Below are 16,463 nucleotides of genomic sequence, written 5' to 3'. Positions count from 1 at the left end.
CAGTCAAGGGCACCCATAATCACCCCCACCCCCCTGGTTGAGGCTGATGTGGCTGACACCATCCATGCTCAGTCCTTGTTGGACCAGCCCATTGTGGCACCAGACCTGGCTGACTCCATGGCTGACTTCCAGGTCAGCAGGCCTATGACACGTTGATGTCATCAGGCCACGTGGATCAGGGGCAGCAAGGTCATCTGCTGCCCCAAGTAGGCAGGGTGGAGAGGCTGCAGGGGCAGCTGCGGCTCCATCCACCCCAGCTCTCACACACCAGCCAGGACAGTGTCGGTCCTAGTCCATCCTGCTGACATTCCCCCTGACACCATTACACTTGAGCCAATGCCTGCACCAACTCCCATGCTGAGTGTGCAATCCCACACTCCTGATACAGAGTCCACCAGGGCTCCTGCCCCTAGTGTCCAGAGCGGCGTAGGACACTCAGGATCACCACCACCTTCCAAGCGGAAGAGGAAGAGTGCTCGTCCGGCACAGGCTGATGCCCCAGACACGGCTACACAGTCCGGCCCTTCGAGGAAGCCCAGCTTCACGGATGCCGAACTGAATGCACTTGTCGAGTATGTGTCCGCACATGATAACGAAATGGTCATTGTTGCAGGAGCCAAGACCACACCTGCACAACGCCAGGCACACTGGCAGACCGTTGCGGACATCGTAAGTGCCCTTGGAATCGTGAGGCGCACAGCCAATGATTGCTATAAGCGCTGGAATGACCTAAAGCGCAGGGCAAAGAATAAGCTGGCCTCAAGTCATGCCGCAACTCTAGTGACTGGAGGTGGGTCTCCAGTAGAAGACATGGAACTCACTCCACATGAGTCAGTCGCTGGGACTTACGTCACGGAGGAACAGATCCAAGGCGTGGGAGATCTGCCTGATTATGAGGCATTGTCCGGTGAGTGCACATGCATGTGTGTGTCATCCATGTGCATGGTGTGTATGTGAGGGCTTCTGTTTGTGTGCCAGGTGAGGGTGTGTGCGCCTGAGTCGTTTGGGTCACCCATGTGCTTCATGCAATACAATCTGCGCAGCAGCATTTGGCCATAGCAGTATCCCTTCTGCCAACAGTAGACATCTAGCCCAACAGCACGCCAGTTGCCCTTGAAGTGTCACCTTGCCACAACATTGTTGCTTATTTTTCTCTGTTCATTCAGGCAGATTGTTTGCATTCCACCACTTTTACTAGGCATTTCTCAGTCCTCTAGTCTCATGTGTGACATGGCTATGGTAAAGTGGAGTGACTTTGTTACCTGGATATCATTTGTCTAGACATGTCCCTGTGCAATCGGACCATTTTGGACTGGCAGCTCCAGGTGAAAAATCAGACCTGTTTGAATTAGAAAAGCTATTACATGAGGGAACTGGACTGGATGAATAAGTGCTGCCCTCCTCTCCATCTTCACTCAATAGCAATGGTACATGTCATCTGTGTGATGGCATGTGTATTTCACCTGGCAATCACAGGCCAATGTGTGATGCCACTGCTAGGCAGCATGCAGAAAATGTGTTCATCTTCCATCTTGGTGTCATCAGTGTGTGCCATTTGCCTACCCTTCATACGCAGTGAGGGTGCATGCATGGGAGGGTTTTAGTCATGTGGGACATGTGTCAATCAAGTACTGGTTCTGTTGCTTCTCAGCCCTCATTGTGTGCCATGGTGCTAATGCCTGTTTCCATTTGTTTGCTTTTATGTCTTTGCAGGGGAAGACGCACCTGATACTGCTGGGGTTGTGGAGATGGTGCAGACCCAGGAGGGGTCTGAGGGCCGACCGACCACCAGTGAGGGACGTGGTGTGGTGGTGGGTGAGAACCCACAACTGCTGCAGGTCATGCTCTCAAGGGGTGTCTCTGGCTGCACCTCCCCCGAGCTGTACTCAGGTGTTGATTCGGATGATGAGACCTACGTGCCGTCGCAGGTGAGTGTTCCTGGGAGGGATTCTGTTCTGTCCGACCCACCTGCACCAGGGTCAGAACCCTCAATGGGGATGTCAGTGTTGGCAGCTACGCCTTTGGTGGTTACGGATGCAGGGCCACACTCTGCGACATCTGATCCTGTTCCTGGGCCAGCAGATCAGAGGGGGAATGCAGACCTGCAGCCTCAGGCAGTGCCGGCACAGCAAGGCGCAGTTCGCCTTGCCCCAGACAGGTGTGGTGCCCGCCGACGTGGTGGCCGTACGCCACCTGGCAATACCGCATGGGAGCAATCCAATTACGGTATGGCAACCCAACAGGCAGCATCATCAGAGATGATGGCTCAGGCCATGGATAGGGTGGCCACTTCCATTGTCCCCCCCGAAAGGCTGATGGAGCACTACAGCAGGCAAACGACTCCATCTGCTAGTCACACAGGGAGGACATGTTGGCGTCCAACAGTGACAGGCGGGCGGCACTGGCGACTCTGCAGGAAGCCATCTCCATAGAGTCCCAGGGCCACAGGGAAGCCCTGAGGCTGGAACTCCTTCACCTCAGGACGACTCTTGTTGAGCTTGAGGCTTCAACAAACCGAAGGACAGAACAGCAGCTGTAGCGTCTCACCCGTACGCTCTCAGCTGAGATGCAGGCAACTATGGCAGAGGTCCGGGCATCCCGTGAGTTGTTGCATGGGGACCTCCGCACACTCATCCTCCAGAACGAGACCTACCACACCCGCATGCTTGCAGCCATGGAGGAACGGACTAGGGCCTTGTGTGGGCTTCCTCCCATAGTGCCACCACCTCCGGATGCAGCTGCACAGGGTGAGAATAGCGACAGCAGTGATACTCCCACAATAGGGTAGCCGTGTGGGCCATGAGCCCATGGAGGTGTTTTTTTCCGCAAGATCCACACAGGTGGGTTTTGGTGTGCACCCTGTCCTCGGACCTCCTGGGTGGCCTCCCCAACACCCCCGGGCCCATTAATGGCCATTTTTTTTTTTTTTTTTTTTTTTTTAGGAACAGTGTGTTGCCTTGTGTGGCTCCCGTGGGCATACACTGCATTGTGGCTGGGCACATGCAGGCTTGTCATGTATTTGGTTCAGATGCTTGGGTTTTTGTCACACACACCCCTCCTGCTTCCCGTTTCCATGGGCTTGCAAAGGGTGTGCCCAAGTGTCATTGACGTACATGGTGACATTGGACTCCCACTACATGTGTGGGTAGTCTAGTCAATACTGTGTATAAATTCCTAGTGTATATTGCTGTTGTGTTGTACACTGCTTGTTGCATTGATGTGTAACTTATCATCCATGTCTACCTCCTAATTTGCAGGTCCTTTCCTCATGTCTACACAAGGCCCTCTACTTTGGAGATGGAGTCCATGTTGGCAGCAGTGCACCTACAACTCTACATGGCGGCAACACTGTACAGTTGGAAGTGGTGGGAGTGCAGGCATTTCCAGGTGGTGAGACTACTAATTCCTTACATTCGTAATGTCATGTTAATGGTAGTTTTGAGGGTCAGTAGCTGATAAGTGTTATTGCTAAATACCTGCTCAAGTGTGTTGTTGGTCCTGCATTACTGTGAGCATTTCAGGTGTCGCGAGTTTCAATTAGGGACACTGTACTTTGTGACACTTGTGTCATGTTGTGGGGATTACTTTGTTTACCCGCACATAGCATGACATGGCATGGTGTGTCGTGTGGCCGTGCTGGGGATGGGTTGGGTGACATGGCACTATCCTCATGTTGCATTTTGCAAGTGGGTATTCATTTTAGCTGCATGAATGTGTTTTTTCACGAAACTGCATTGGTGGTGTCTGTGTAGGTAGGGATGCACACATTGTAACACTTCCAGGTGAACAATCTCAGGCTGATATGGTTTTGACGGTTGATTCTCCAGACATTCAGGATCAGTGTCAGGTTGAGTCATCATTGATTGTCAGATGGTATGTGCCAGGGCAGTGTGCACTCCACAGGGGTGTGATTTCTATGTGAAGTAATTAGCCACTAGCTGTGTACGGGCTGCCTGTAACGCTCACCTGAATCCCTCGGAGGCGCAGGTCCGGGCTTGGAGATTTCAGTGTCTTCTAGGGTCACGCGTAGGCCTCTGGTAACACCCTGGATAGACCCTCTCCTCACCGTAATTTTGACCTGGAGGGTGAGGTGTCTGCAAGCAGGAGAACAAGGGGTTAATGTATGTCTGGTTGGCCAATCTGACCTTCCCCTTTTCTGGACTCCCCACGTTACTCGTAGGCTGAATATGCTCACCTTATATAGGTGAAAGCGGAGCTCTCCATCCTGCGTCTGTGCAGGGGTGCTGATGCCAGTTGCTTCACTGGTTAATTGCCCAGCCTCTTGATTGCAGAGGATGAAGTCAGGGAGCAAGGCCGTCGTTAGCTGCACGAACGGTGATTGCTTGAATATGGAGTTTTATTTATATGACCCCTTAAATGTCTCTCGCCATTGCAGGTCCAGTATGTAGATAAGGTAAGCGAGAAGAATGCCGGAGCTCGTGAAGGCACGTAAGTAAAAGAATGTTATTCAAAGTTAAATGCACTTCTTAATGTCTCTTTTCCCTTTCGAAGTTAAATGCACTTCTTAATGTCTCTTTTCCCTTTTTTCAGGTAGCCGTAGCAATCGGCGTGAAGATGGACGCCGAGGTACGTGCCGGAGAATGGACAAGCCGATGACAGCTAGAAGGCACGTGAGTAGTGATGGCGTACTGTGCCCCTAATGATGTCCTTCTTGTTTTAGCAGGTGCGGACAAACAGCGCCTGACGAAGATCGAGGCGTACGTGGCACAGGTGAGTAGAATAATCACGGAGGTTCACTAACCAATGTCCTTTGTTTCCGCAGGATTGCCGGAGTATGAAGAGTGCGGCACGCGGCCTCAGGATGCTCCGATGGACGAGGTAAGTGCTGCGCTGGTTTTGTCTTGTCCTAACCTGGTGTCCTTGTTCACTTTCAGACGCTGCTGAAGACTGAAGACTGATCTTCCGGGAGGTAAGACTGAAGATTTCTTATTCACAGATGCAGAAGCTGAAGATTCTCTGGAGCTGACACGGTGAGCGTCCTGCTGCTAGTGCAGAATAACGCGAAGCACGTTGCACTGATCGGGTGTGGTTTAAATAGGCCACTGGAGTGCTTAGGTGTCTCCTTCCGCAGCCTCGCCCAGACAAGAAAGAAGTTCCAGCTTCCAGAACAGTTCCAGTATCCAGTCCCAGGGAGTGGTGCTGGCCACACCCAGAAGGTAAAGTAGTTCCAGCCAGGAATGGATGAGGATATCATCCTACAAGTAAGTGAGCAGCATGGTCTGCAGCAGGTAGGTCCACCCAAGCACCATTCCTCTCAATATGAGCCCGGCGCTTCCTGTGCCGGGACTGGGTTCCCTTATGAGCCTGGCGCCACTGGCGCCAGGACAAGGTCCAAAAGGCCCCTGTGGGGACCGGCTGGTGCCTGGAATGGAAGTTGTGACCCTGCTTCCAAGGATGTTGGGCTGGGTCTGACTCCTTGGAGACAGCGGTCATGACAGCACCCCCCTTCAAGGCCCCTCCCAAGCTTGTCTTCTCCGGAGGCTTTGGCTTGTTGGGAAAAGTTCGATGAAACTTCCTGACTAGACGAGGTGCATGGACATATTCTGAAGGCTCCCAAGATCTCTCCTGGGGGCCAAATCCCTTCCAATCAATCAGGTAGTACAGTTTCGATTTGGAAATTTTGGAATCCAAGATGTTTCGAATTTCAAATTTGAGTTCTCCATCCACCTGGATTGGCTCTGGAGGGTTAGTCAAACGGGTTCCGGGTTGCATAGGTTTAAGGAGAGAAACATGGAAAACGGGATGTATCTTCATCCGAGTAGGTAGCTCCAATTTCACAGCCACCGGATTTATCACAGCCGTGATCGTGTAGGGTCCTAAATATCTTGGGTTGAAGGTGCGTGGTCCTTTTAGGGATAAATGCTTCGTGGACAGCCAGACTTGATCTCCTACTTGGTATTGAGGGGCCTCTTTTCGATGTTGATCCGCTCCTTTCTTATATATTTCCTTGGCTTGTTGAAGGTGAGCTGTGGCTTCCTTAAATGCTTGAGTTATTGTTGCATGCAGATGGTCTACAGCGGGCGTTCCGAGAGCTTGAGGTGGATCCAAATTAGAGGTTCGAGGATGACTTCCATACAGCAGAAAGAAAGGGGTTTTTCCAGTTCCTGAATGGATTGAATTGTTGTAGGCGTATTCAGCAATCCAAAGGACATCCTTCCAAGTGCCCTCCGATTGTTGCAACATACAGCGTAGATATTGTTCCAGAGTTTGGTTAGTCCTCTCAGTCTGCCCGTCAGTTTGGGGGTGATGGCTGGTGGAAAGTCGTACATCGATTTGCGCTAAACGACAACAACTTCGCCAAAAATGGGAAATAAATTGGCTCCCTCGATCGGAGATTAACACTGAAGGGAACCCGTGCAACCGGACGATGTTTTCAAGGAATTCTCGGGCCAAAACGGGAGCTGTTGGTAAACCTTTCAGTGGAATAAAATGAGCCATTTTTGAAAAAAGGTCCACGATTACTAGAATTGTGTTGTATGCGGAGCAGAAGGGTAAATCCGTGATAAAATCCATTGAGAGAGTATGCCAAGGGCATGGTGGAATGTCCATTGGGTGTAGCAGACCTGCTGGTCTTTCCTTTTGACTCTTGTTTTGTGCGCAGATGCCGCAAGAAGCCACAAAATCTTTAATGTCTTTTCTCCAAGTCGGCCACCAAAAATGTCTTTTGATTTTCTCTAGGGTTTTGCCCACCCCTGGATGTCCTTCTATTAGAGAATCATGGTAGCAGGTGATGACCTGCTTCTGTAAGTCAACACATGGCAAATATAGTCTTCCTTGGAAATACAATAGATTCTGATCTATCGTAAAATCTTTCCCTTTCAGTTGCCAATTCAATGAATCTTCAGGAGTTATTAGTTGACTGACTTTTGCTTCGATATCTTCAAGGGATAGCGTGTTGATTACTCCCAGTATCTTTTGTTCGGGGATTATTGGTACCGGCTCTGAATTAGCTGAGTGTTCGTCTACCCCTATTCGGGAAAGGGCATCTGCTTTTCCGTTCTTATTCCCTGGCCGATACGTGATCACAAAATCAAATTCCGCGAAGAATAATGCCCAGCGGAGTTGTCTCGAAGATTGGGCCTTGGCTGACTTCAGATACTGGAGGTTGCGATGATCAGTGATTACAGTGACTGTGTGCCGGGCTCCCAGGAGATAATGCCGCCAGGCCTTAAAGGCGGACTTAATTGCCAGAAGTTCTTTGTCCGTAATTGTATAGTTGATTTCGGGGGCCGAAAATTTGCGGGACCAAAATGCCACAGGGTGTAATTGGTGTGTTTCGGGATCTCTTTGTGATAGCACAGCCCCCATTGCAAGGCTGGATGCGTCTGTCTCGACGATAAACTGAAGTTCTGGACGAGGATGCTTTAAGACTGGAGCGGAGACAAATTTAGCTTTCAATTCTTGGAAGGCTTGTTCGGCCTCTGGAGTCCACTCGAATTTTTTATTCTTTTTCAGAAGGGCCGTGATGGGTTGAACTACTCGGGAAAATTCTGGAATGAACCTCCGGTAAAAATTAGCGAAGCCCAACATGCTCTGTACTCCTTTCACGGAAGTTGGGGACGGCCATTTGGTGATAGCGTCCACCTTTCTTGAGTCCATGTGAACTCCATTGGGTGACAAGATGAACCCCAAGAAATCGACTTCCTTTACATGAAAAGTACACTTCTCCAATTTAGCAAACAAACGGTGTTGGCGAAGTCTCTGTAGAACCGCTGTGACATGTCTTTGGTGCTCAGCTTCTGAGGATGAGTATACCAGGATATCATCGATATAAACAATTACGCATACATCAAGAAGTTCTCGGAAAACGTCATTCATAAAGAACTGAAAGGCGGCCGGTGCGTTACATAGTCCAAAGGGCATTACTTGATACTCAAATAATCCGTATTTAGTGCGAAAGGCCGTCTTCCATTCGTCACCCTCCTTAATGCGTACCAAGTGGTAAGCTCCTCTGAGATCTAACTTTGTGTATATGCAGGCTCCTTTAACTTGGTCCAATAATTCAGGAATCAGAGGCAAAGGATATCTATTTTTGACTGTAATCTGGTTCAGGGCGCGATAATCGATACATGTTCTCAGGTCACCTTCTTTTTTCGGAACGAAGAACAAAGCTGAAGAAACTGGAGATTTCGAGGGACGAATGAATCCATTAGCCAGGTACTGGTCCAGGTATTGCCTGAGATGGAGATTTTCTGGCTCAGTGAGAGCATATATTCTACTGCACGGAGGAGTAGATCCAGGTATTAGGTCTATCTGGCAGTCGTATGACCGATGCGGGGGCAAGGTATTGGCCTGATCTTCCTGGAAGACGTCGCGGAACTCTTGGTATTCTGGAGGCAATTGGGGGCTCTCGGAAGCGATGGCTGCTAGCCTGATATCGGGTCGAGGGTAGCAAGTTGGGGCGCATTCTGGAAACCGGATTACCTTGGCTCGCCAGTCTATCTGAGGATTGTGCTTTTCCAACCAAGGAATACCCAGGATTACTTGAAACTGCGGGGCCTTGATCACATCAAACACGATCTTCTCCCGATGTCCATCTTGGCATAGCAACATCACTTCCATGGTGGTGTGAGAAACCGGTCCGGAAGCTATTTCTGTACCATCCACTGTAGTGATTATGTCTTTAACCATCTTAGAACATAGAGGAAGATTCATCCTGGTTGCCATATCTTGATCTACATAGTTACCGATCGCTCCGCTATCAATGTATGCTTTAATTGCATGCATGCGATCTGGTCGATCTGGACTTATGAGAACCATAGGCATTACCAAATGCGAGGTCAAGGAACTGGTTTTAACGCTCGGCAAGCGGACCTCTACACTTGTCGGGCGAGGTCGTTTCCCGATTCTAGTTTTTTAACATTCTTATCGGAAGCTCCTACAGCCTTTTTGACCGGTTTCACTGAACAATCACGAAGGAAATGTCTGGAATTCCCACAGTAGAGGCACAGCTGTAATTGTCTTCTCCTTTCCCGTTCCTTTTGGGTTAATGGTCCTTTAACAACCCCTATCTGCATGGGCTCCACGGAATCAGTTCCTTTAGCGGAGCTCTGAGGTCTTGAACATTTTTGGGTTTCAAATCTGGAACGATCGGTCTTCCTGTTCTGTAGCCGGTGATCTAATTGGACTACTAGGTCAATATAATCGGAACAATCTTGCGGGGGATTCACCACCTGTGCTAAGACATCTTTAAGTTCTCCACGCAGCCCTCTGTAGAAAAGCGTGATTCTCTTATCCTCAGGCCACCTAGTCTCAACCACCAGTCTGTTAAAAGATGCTATGTATGCTAGGAGATCCTGATTCCCTTGTCTTAGTGATAGGAGTTCATTGTCCAAGGCCTGCCCCTGTGAGTGTCTTGCGAACAACTTTTCCATACTGGTCTGGAAATCTTGAAAGTTATGGAGGATCGGATCATCTTGTGTCACAAGAGGAACGGACCAATCTGCAGCACTACCGCTAAGATAGGAAAGTACGAACGCTACTTTGGTTTGGTCAGTTGGGAATGCGGCGGGTCTACACAGAAAGTGCAAGCGGCATTGATTGATGAATACTGCAAACCGTTTTGGATCACCTGAAAAACGTTCGGGCGGGGCCAAAGGCACATTCCCTGGCAGATTAATTTGCACCGGATTATTTGAGGTTGTAGGAGTGTAGCTCCCTCCCGAGGCAGGCAGAGGCGTCTGTCCCGCTTGTGTGTGCAACAACTGTCTGGCCAGATCATCCGTTCGTTCTTTTGAAACGATCACTTCCCTTCGTAAAGCATTTGTCTCTTGGCGGGATGCCTGTACTTCAGCTCTCAGTGCCCCAAGCAATTGGGCCAACTGATCTGTGTCCGAGGTTTCCATTGCGCCTGGGTGGGAATTTTGCGGTAGGCTTCGCGTTCTGTAACGCTCACCTGAATCCCTCGGAGGCGCAGGTCCGGGCTTGGAGATTTCAGTGTCTTCTAGGGTCACGCGTAGGCCTCTGGTAACACCCTGGATAGACCCTCTCCTCACCGTAATTTTGACCTGGAGGGTGAGGTGTCTGCAAGCAGGAGAACAAGGGGTTAATGTATGTCTGGTTGGCCAATCTGACCTTCCCCTTTTCTGGACTCCCCACGTTACTCGTAGGCTGAATATGCTTACCTTATATAGGTGAAAGCGGAGCTCTCCATCCTGCGTCTGTGCAGGGGTGCTGATGCCAGTTGCTTCACTGGTTAATTGCCCAGCCTCTTGATTGCAGAGGATGAAGTCAGGGAGCAAGGCCGTCGTTAGCTGCACGAACGGTGATTGCTTGAATATGGAGTTTTATTTATATGACCCCTTAAATGTCTCTCGCCATTGCAGGTCCAGTATGTAGATAAGGTAAGCGAGAAGAATGCCGGAGCTCGTGAAGGCACGTAAGTAAAAGAATGTTATTCGAAGTTAAATGCACTTCTTAATGTCTCTTTTCCCTTTCGAAGTTAAATGCACTTCTTAATGTCTCTTTTCCCTTTTTTCAGGTAGCCGTAGCAATCGGCGTGAAGATGGACGCCGAGGTACGTGCCGGAGAATGGACAAGCCGATGACAGCTAGAAGGCACGTGAGTAGTGATGGCGTACTGTGCCCCTAATGATGTCCTTCTTGTTTTAGCAGGTGCGGACAAACAGCGCCTGACGAAGATCGAGGCGTTCGTGGCACAGGTGAGTAGAATAATCACGGAGGTTCACTAACCAATGTCCTTTGTTTCCGCAGGATTGCCGGAGTATGAAGAGTGCGGCACGCGGCCTCAGGATGCTCCGATGGACGAGGTAAGTGCTGCGCTGGTTTTGTCTTGTCCTAACCTGGTGTCCTTGTTCACTTTCAGACGCTGCTGAAGACTGAAGACTGATCTTCCGGGAGGTAAGACTGAAGATTTCTTATTCACAGATGCAGAAGCTGAAGATTCTCTGGAGCTGACACGGTGAGCGTCCTGCTGCTAGTGCAGAATAACGCGAAGCACGTTGCACTGATCGGGTGTGGTTTAAATAGGCCACTGGAGTGCTTAGGTGTCTCCTTCCACAGCCTCGCCCAGACAAGAAAGAAGTTCCAGCTTCCAGAACAGTTCCAGTATCCAGTCCCAGGGAGTGGTGCTGGCCACACCCAGAAGGTAAAGTAGTTCCAGCCAGGAATGGATGAGGATATCATCCTACAAGTAAGTGAGCAGCATGGTCTGCAGCAGGTAGGTCCACCCAAGCACCATTCCTCTCAATATGAGCCCGGCGCTTCCTGTGCCGGGACTGGGTTCCCTTATGAGCCTGGTGCCACTGGCGCCAGGACAAGGTCCAAAAGGCCCCTGTGGGGACCGGCTGGTGCCTGGAATGGAAGTTGTGACCCTGCTTCCAAGGATGTTGGGCTGGGTCTGACTCCTTGGAGACAGCGGTCATGACACTGCCTCCCCCCGTGCCCTTTCCCCTCCCATGCGCAGCGGGCGTGCATGTGGTTGGGGATGTGGGGGCACCACCATGTCCACGGCCAGGCCCCGGCGTGTTGCAACGTTGTGCAGGACACATGCTGCCACTATGATCCTGCACACTACTGGGGGAGTGTATAACAGATGCCCGCCAGAACGGTCAAGGGAGCGAAAGCGTGACTTAAGCACTCCGAATGTGCGCTCCACTATGCCCCGGGTTGCTATGTGGGCTGTGTTATATCTTACCTCGGGTGGCGTGGTGGGGTTCCGAATTGGCGTCATCATGTGGGGGCTGAGAGGGTAGGCACTGTCCCCTGTGGAGGTGGTGATGGGTATCATTGGTGGGGTTGTGACCTTGCTCAGTATCTGACATGCATGCATGTGCAGTGGCATTCATACTCACCAAGCAGCCATGTATCGCCATGCCGCCCAGCTTCTAGGTCCCGGCTTAGGGTGGACATTCGGTAAATGAAGCTGTCGTGGGTGGACCCGGGATAGTTGGCATATACTGAGGTGATGAGTCCCTTGGCATTACATACTACCTGCACGTTAATGGAATGCCAGTGCTTGCGGTTCCTATAGATGTGTTCAGATGCCCTGGGGGGACGTAGAGCCACATGGGTGCAGTCGATGGCACCTAGCACTTTGGGGAATCGTGCCACACCGTAAAAATCCAGGGCGGCAGCATGCCTTTCTGGGCGTGCAGTGATGATGTTCAAGACCTGGTGTAGGCAGCGTGACTGGGTGGCCTGCGACACCCCACCCACTATGGCACTTGTCCGCTGAAATGATCCAGTGGCTAAGAAGTGCAGTACATTGAGGACCTTCTCCAGGGGGCTGAGTGCTTGGGAGCACAGGGTGGGTGATGTGAGGTCATCCTCCCACTCACTCACCAGGTCCAGTATTATGTGTGGTGGAAACCTGTACCTCCCATACACCTGGTCATCAGGCATCCCGAAAAGGCTGGTTCTGGGTGTGAAAATTCTGGCCCTGACTATCCTCCTCCTCCTCCTTTGGTAGGCCACGGCCACTGCTGCTATGAACGGTATATTCATCCTGGCGTCTGAGCTTGTTAGTTTTTTGCGCGCAAATTTATGCATCGCGGGTCGACGTATGCCTGCTTCCTACTGGCGTACGTGTTTCTTTGCGCGTGTTGTAGGCGAGCGTGTGAAACTTCCCGCGCACCCCTGAAATCCAGTACCCAGGTCAATAGCGTGTGGAAATTCCCGCGCACCCCGGAATACACGTGCGCTGATGTACTCGCGTGTGTAAGTGCCCGCGCACCCCTGAAATACACGAACATATGCCAATCGCGTGTACGCGCACTTTTGTCCAATTACACGCGATGACACTCTGACGTGCAGTCTTTCCACATGGGCTCCGTCATCACGTGCTATGAGGGAAACACCCGTGCGGGTCACGTCACAGACGCACTTACGCGCTGAGGGCCTTTGGTCCAATAGAATCACGTATGCGTGCTGACGCGCTTACACGCTAAGGGCCTTTCCTGGAATTTCACGCTGACGTGCAGGATTTTCACGTGCCAAATCACTCCGTATCAAGCTGGCCACGAGAAAACACATGGAAGACCACGCTCCTGCCCAGAAGGCCGAATTACTGCCCCCCAGTGCCCCGAGCAGCCTCCCATGTGCCATCTGCTGCTGCCTGCCTGCCTGCTGCCACTGTGCCCTGCCATTTGGTGCCTGCACATCAGCCATCTGCATGGGTCCAGTTGCTGTGTCCACCCCTGCTGGAACAGAAGACTCCCGACTGGGATAACATCGCTCCACAGCCCAGCTCCAGGACCCAGTTGCCCACCCACTCCTGCCTCTGGGGTTGCCATGTCGGGCACTTCGACATCTGGCACCAGTGGCAACCCCAGGCAAGAGGGGCAGAGGGGCAACAGCTTCACTGCCACCGAAGTTGGTGTCCTAGTTGTGCATGTCCTGGGGCAGTATGATGCCCTCTTTGGATCGTCCTGCGCCAGCAAGGAAGGACAGGAGAGGATCTGGGCCGACGGTGTGATTGCCATCAACGCGGAGGGGGTGGCAACCCGCGACGTCCAGAAGATCAAGAAGCGCTGGGAGGACTTGAGGTCCAGGACCCTCGTGAAGGCCTGGCGCCTCGTGGAGGAGGGCCGGGGCCGCATGAGTTCCATCCAGATGAGGGTCCTGGAACGCGTACACCCAGCGCTCCACGCCCAGATCCTGGAGTTGAGCGGTAAGTGGCCAAGCATTGCTGTGTGAGACAGGGCATGTTGCGGTGTGCTGGTTGTCTGATACTTGCCTGTATGTGTGACATAGGCCATGTACGTATGTATGTGTGCAGGGACATCATGGTAATGCATGTGCGACCAGTGATGTGTGAACCACATGGTCGTTGCATGTGTTTAAATGCGACATGGGGAGCCCTATGCAGATTTTACACATGAGAGCATGCCAGTCTCTGTTCCTGGACATGGGTGGGGGTGAGGGATGGGTGCTGATGCCAGGTACATATATGGTAGCCATGTCTGTGTGCCTGACCTGCGTGTCTGTGACTTGTGAATGCCATGGATGCATGACACATGTCTGTGACAATGTTCAGAATCACTGATGCAGCCTAGTTATCCTTGTATCCGCTGTGTTTGGGGTGTATGAGGCCAGATGGATGTGACTGAGGTGAAGTGTGTGCATGTGATAGGCATGACCCATGATGCATGTGAGTTCCATATCATTGTATGTTTCAAGAGTCCATTGGACATGTATGGAAATGTCCATGGCATGCACCATGCCTGTTACTGTGTGTGTTTTGCCTGGACTGACCCATGTGTTGTGGAGGGACATGATGGAAGTGTACTTTGACAGTGGTACTCATCTGATATTGCTTCCTGTCTAGAGGACCATTGTACAGTACCCTGATGCTTGTGTTCTATGTCTCCCTCTGCGCAGCAGCTAGTGAAGAAGAGGGCGGAGACGGCGCTGTGGAGCAAGGCGGCGGGAATGCCCCCACGGCTGCAGCGGAATGGGTGGGTGAGCCCCCACAGGGGCCTGCTACGGCGGAAGACGGTGAGGAGCCATCCAGGTTGGTGGTTTCCACAGAGGAGGAGGAGGCCGCCACTGAGGCACACATGGGGCCTGGTGGGGGCATCCCTGCTGGTGCAAGTGGTGCAGTCCAGGGGCAGGGGCAAGAGGCAGCACAGGTCACCGTGGAGGGGCCTGTGCATGTCGCTGTCCCTGACCCTGTGAGTGCACCACCATGCACCAGCAGGGATGCCCCGTCCCAGGCCCGTCCGCAGGTAGAGGGGATGTGCATGTCACCTGACTCCCCTCCACCCGTGGACGAGGGGACCGGTGGTCGTATGAAGAAGGTCCTGATTGGGGTCGCGATGCGCGCGGGTGCAATTCGTGATGACGTGCGTGCTTCCCGGGAGGAGCACACACGTCATCACGAAGAGCACTGTGGCGACGTGGCCCAATTGGGATCTTCCATGTTCGGGGGTTTCCTGCATGTGTCGGCCAATCTGGCGGCCCTCTCCTCCTCTGTGGAGGCTATACGCCGGTCGTTCTCCTTGCCGTCTTCCGGCCCAGATGCCACCAGGGCCCCCTGACCAATGCAGCCAGCTCGGTGGGGATCCCATCCCTGCCACAGTCGGGAGTCGGAGGTCCAGCAGGGGTGGACACCACAGCAACTGTACCCCAGCAGATGGAGGATGTGCCGGCATCATCAGGCAGGGCACGTGCACGACGGCGTTGGTGGATTCCATCAGCCTGGATGCCGTCGTGCTGGCAGAGGCAGTTGCGTCGGAGGCAGCAGCAGAGTCAACGTGGGAGGCATCATGGCTCGGGGCCATCAACATCGGAGGGGCAGGCATCGGCCGGAGGGCAGGAGGACCCAGGACGGGAAGTGTCTTCCGTGTGGCTGCGGTTGGGCCAGCAGATAGGTGCGGAGCGGCGGCGGGCGGAAGAGGTGCGGCTCATGATGGTCAGGGCGGAGAACTCCATGCGGAGGGCCTTGAGGCGGGCCGAGTGCCTCGAGGCAATCCGCAAGGGGTTGGAGGAGCAGATGGCGTCGTCCCTGCAGACCCTCGGGGCCATGGAACAGGACCGCCTCCGGGACATCGAAGAGGAGTTTGATGATGCCCTGGCCCGGAACACCACGGAGTGAGCCGCTGGACTTGCCCGCCGCCTTTGTATATAGTTCTTTAGTTTTAGGTTTCCTTTGTTTCTTCTTATGATTTGGAGTCGACGGACACTGCTCCACTTTTTGTATATAGTTGCATTTTAGTTAGGGTTTTTTGTAGATTTCCTTTGTTCAGTTGGGCTCATGGACCCTTGGATGTTTTGTACATAGTTCTTCATTGGATTGTTTTATTTTTTTTGTTTTTATTTATTCACCATGAAGCAATGGTCTTTGCATTTATTTTTCTCTCTCGGATTGATTTTATTTTTAATGTGACTTTGGACAACATTTTTTTGAATTAGGATTTGTAGTTTTAATTTTTTTTGACGGACATGCAGCTTATCTTTTTTTCATTGCCATTGTAGTTTGTTTCATTTCATTTGCATTCAATTTTTTTTAATACAATTTTGTTTTCATACTTCACTGTGTGGTATCATCTCATTGGTTTCATGCATGTCATGTTGGGTGTTTTCCCATTCAATTGCAACCATTGTGTGTGACGGACATGGGTTCATTTGCTTTATGAACATTGGGGGTGTAACATGTAATTTCCATTTCCATGTGGGTGAATGGGTTACTTGGTAGGGCCTTTTGGCTGTGGAGGCTGACCATAACGCACATGATTGGGGATTGTGAGGACCTGGGTGCAGGGGGACATGAGTGGGGGCCTCGTGGAGGGTGGCCTGCACTGCTGGGGGGATGGGGGTGATGGGAGACATGAGTGGGGGCCTGGTGGAGGGTGCCCCTGGATGCTGGGGGGTGGGGGTGCAGGGGGCAATGAGTGGGGGCCTGGTGGAGGGTGCCCCTGGATGCTGGGGGGTGGAGGTGCAGGGGGACATGAGTGGGGGCCTGGTGGAGGGTGCCCCTGGATG

Source organism: Ambystoma mexicanum, chromosome 9, assembly GCF_040938575.1.
Source record: "Ambystoma mexicanum isolate Mex_15411 chromosome 9, UKY_AmexF1_1, whole genome shotgun sequence".
Classification (NCBI taxonomy): domain Eukaryota; kingdom Metazoa; phylum Chordata; class Amphibia; order Caudata; family Ambystomatidae; genus Ambystoma; species Ambystoma mexicanum.
Note: the sequence above shows the minus strand (reverse complement) of the source record.